Below are 3,938 nucleotides of genomic sequence, written 5' to 3'. Positions count from 1 at the left end.
ATTATATAGAAATGGCAATTTCTTTCAATTCAATTAAATAGATAAATAGTTGGCAATTCACTTACTTGTCTTTTCTTCCTTCAAATATAGTATTCAGGATAAGTTACAATTTATTATTCCCATATTAAGGTCTCGATAGTAAAATAAATGCTTTTCCATGTTATTTTATTTGCTTCTTAAAACAAGCCTATTGTGGACCCCTGGTGTTACTTTTGTACAACATCATTGGAAAAGTGGATCTCCTATATTTCACTCTCATATTTGGTCCATTTTACTTGGCACAATTAACTTTAAAAAACAAAAAAAGAATAAGAGACTGAATAGTGCATGTCCCTGGATAGGACTCCTGTATTGAACTTCACCCATCCACGGCTCAGGGACCATTGTGGAAGAGGTGGAGGTAAGATTGTAAGAGCCAGGGCTGGTCCATGAGCACAGGGAAGCAGAGGCATTCAGGTCACTGGAAGTTTGCATATGTGACCTTGTGACAATGGTGGCATTGAGCACAGGACCCATGCTTACTCAATTAAACAAGGGCCCAGAGAGGAGTAGAGAAATGGGTGGTAGGCCAGCCCTAGACTGAGAACTATTAGAGACTGATTGCTACTGAGTGAGGGGGAGTATGTCTTACACATGATCTCTAGATGGGCCAACTAGACTCTGGTGGATGAATTTACACTGAAGGACACCTGGGTACAAATGCTTGACTAGATTGGACTTAATATGTGTGGCAGAATACATGGAGTCTGATGGGGGGTGGGGAACATGGATGGGGGAGGGGGGTCTAAATTTAATTAGGAACTGTTGTATGAAATTACAAAAACTCAGGGCCAGAGAGATGGCTCAGCAGTTAAGAACACTGTTCTTGCGGAAGATTCGGGTTTGAATCCCAGCACCCACATGGCAGCTAACAACGGTTGGTAACTCCAGTTCCAGGGGATTTGACAGCCTCTTCCATCTTCTGTGGGCATTGCACAACATGGGTGCACTTACCTACATGCAGGCAATACATGCATACATAAAATAAAAAAATATATTTAAAAATACAACATGGGTGCACTTACCTACATGCAGGCAATACATGCATACACATAAAATAAAAATAGCAAATATTTTTAAAAAGAAATTACAAAAACTCAATTAAAAATTAAAAAAAAAAAAGAAAGGAAGTTACTGGGAGTGGAGGGTAGGAAGGAAGGGTATGACCTTACCATGGAGTCCCTAAAATCTGGTTCTAGAAATTAGACACAGAAGTCTGAAGTATGAAGAAATTTGAAGTGGAGCGCTCTCTGCTGCCAGTTTAGAGCTGGAGAAGCCCAAGGTGAGAAACAACTGACAGCTTGTGGGTCTGAGCAGCTGCTGTAAGAAACAGTCATCAGAACAACAGGTCTTCAGTGAAGACCTGGAAAAATTGTCAATGTGCTTTGAAGACCTTAAGCCATGTCTAAGAGCCATGGGCCCAGCCAATGGACTTCAGCTCCCCTAAAAATCTATGCGGAGAATCCAGTCATGATGGGTCCCTGAAGAAATGCCCCACTCAGTGTAGTGTCTACTGAGTGTCATATACTATTCAATCAAGAGAATGAATGGGGGACTGATTAAAAATCAGTGTGGATGTGCTTCTGCAAAGTTTTGTGAATTGCCTCATTTCTTTGTTATTTCTTTTTTAATCCTTAGTTTATTAGGAATATATCTGCAGATACTCTGGAAATAGTCTTTGGAACATTTTTCTAGGCAGTGGGGATTGAACCCAGATGCTGACTGTGTTATGCATGCACTTTTATCATAGCTACTTCTTTGCTTGGTTAAGTCTCAAATTTTGTAGCTACACAGCAAAGAAAAATAAATATATTCTCATTAAATTATTTTATTTCATTTTATAAATGAGGGAAAAATTGACTCTGTTGTCCATGTCTTTTTCTTTCATTGTGACCTAATGTTTGAAACAAAAAGAGATTTAGGAGTGAAAACTGTAGGATTACACTTTTGCCAATAGTTGCAAACCTTTCTTTTTAAAGTAAGATAATATTTTCATTAATTCATTGAGAATTTCATACTCTGGAGTTTGATTCTATTCACCCCCTACTCCTTTCCCAAGTCGTTTAGCTCCACCCCCTCTACCTCTATCCCAATGTCCTCTGTCCTCTATTATTTCTGATGAGAAGGTAATTAACTCTGACACAGCTTTCTTACTTGTAATTTGTTGTTTTACTGATTACTTCCAATGTTTTCTTCCTATGTTGCATCATATCAGCCTCCTGCGTTTACTAATTTCTTATATATGAAAACTTACCTAATTTAAACCATAATTTTCACCTTGATCCACTCTCATGTTGAAACTGTATTTTTATATTACATTTCTTTGTGTTGTCTTGTAGGCCATTTTTTGTGTTTTAAAATTTTTATTTTTTTACTGAAAATTTACTATTCATCATTAATTTTACTGAAGTTGTTTAGGTTAATGTTAAGACTGTCTAGTGAATTTATACTTTCATCTATGTAATTTAGGTTTAAGTTTTAATTCCTTTTTTGTTTTTAAATTTATTTAATTAAATTTTTTAAAAAGATAACTACATGATTAGAAGAAGCATTTCATTACAGCTTTAACATATTCAGTAACACACTCCAGAGCAAGAGTACATCTCTTTCACAAGTGGCTGTAAGTTTCTAGGTTCAAGTTGAATTAATACAGTTATATAATATTGATCAGTATAAGCCCTGTAAGACATAAAATTAAATGAATTTTTAATCTTTAAAAAGATCTCCATTTCATTTTAGAATATATTGTTCCTTGCAGAAAGACTCATTGATTTTGCTACTAACACTGAGATGTTGGCGCATGCATCTCTAATCTGTATGTATCTGATTATTACTAGTCATAATCAGTTGCACTTGGATCCTTGGCCCCTGAGTATGTCTATAAAGTCATCGGGTAGCTTTCAGTGGTAATGTTTATCACCTCTACTAATTAACATGATATAAATTTCCATACCCCCCCCCAAATATATTACATTTTAACAAAGTTGTTGATTTTTTTTTTTTGCATATCACACAGAACATCCCAAACCATCTTATTCACCTATACACCCACTTCCCAGATGGTACCCTCCCATAGCCTCCCTCCCCCCACTAGAGCTCTTACACTCTGATATCCCTGCTACTGTCTGCTGTGTTGTTGGCACTCCCAGCCATTCCCCACTACTTGTCCATTTGGTGAATCTAGTCAGCCTATCTAGAGGTCTTTGTTTTAGGAAGGTCAGCTGTTCCTCATTTAGCAGCAATCAGTTGTCATTCCTTTAGATAATTTGGGGTCTGCTGTTCAATTTCCCAGTTCTATGCTGGGTTACTACCTGGGAGTCCCTCTGGCCACCCTGGCCAACAACTCAAAAGAAGGTATCTCCTCTCTGGCATTGTTTCTTGTTATATAGCCTTTAGCTATGCATATGGACTCTTTAAAAAATTATATTGGTCCCTTTAATCTTTGGTTATACTTTCCTTTGGGGTGTTTGAGGCCATACAGTTGGCCCAGATAAACCAATTTATTTTTACTCTTAAGGTCATTTGTGGATCTGTTCCTCAGGGGTCACATGGCCTTGAGAGGAGCCCCTGGCTCCTTTCTTTTACCAGTTCCACCTATGTGAAGATAAGTCAAAGGTCCTGCTTGACCATGGTTGGCTTCGCTTCCTCTGTGTTGACCCTCCTCTTTGTAGTCTGGACACTGGTTCAAGTCTATCTGGTGGGGTCTCCTCGGCCTCCTTGATCAAGAGGACAGGTGACCCACCACAATTACAGGACATTTCGAGAGATGTTCATAGTCCCCTGGAACTAACCAACCTAGGAGGGCAAGGAGCAAAACTGTCCTTTATGTCCCTCTGGCCAAATTATTATAGACCTCAAAATATGTCTGTTAAACATCCAAGAAGGTTAGTTCCACCAGT

Source organism: Nannospalax galili, unplaced genomic scaffold, assembly GCF_000622305.1.
Source record: "Nannospalax galili isolate Female #2095 unplaced genomic scaffold, S.galili_v1.0 scaffold440, whole genome shotgun sequence".
Classification (NCBI taxonomy): domain Eukaryota; kingdom Metazoa; phylum Chordata; class Mammalia; order Rodentia; family Spalacidae; genus Nannospalax; species Nannospalax galili.
The sequence above is the reverse complement of the archived record's forward strand: the minus strand, read 5'-3'. Positions refer to the sequence as shown.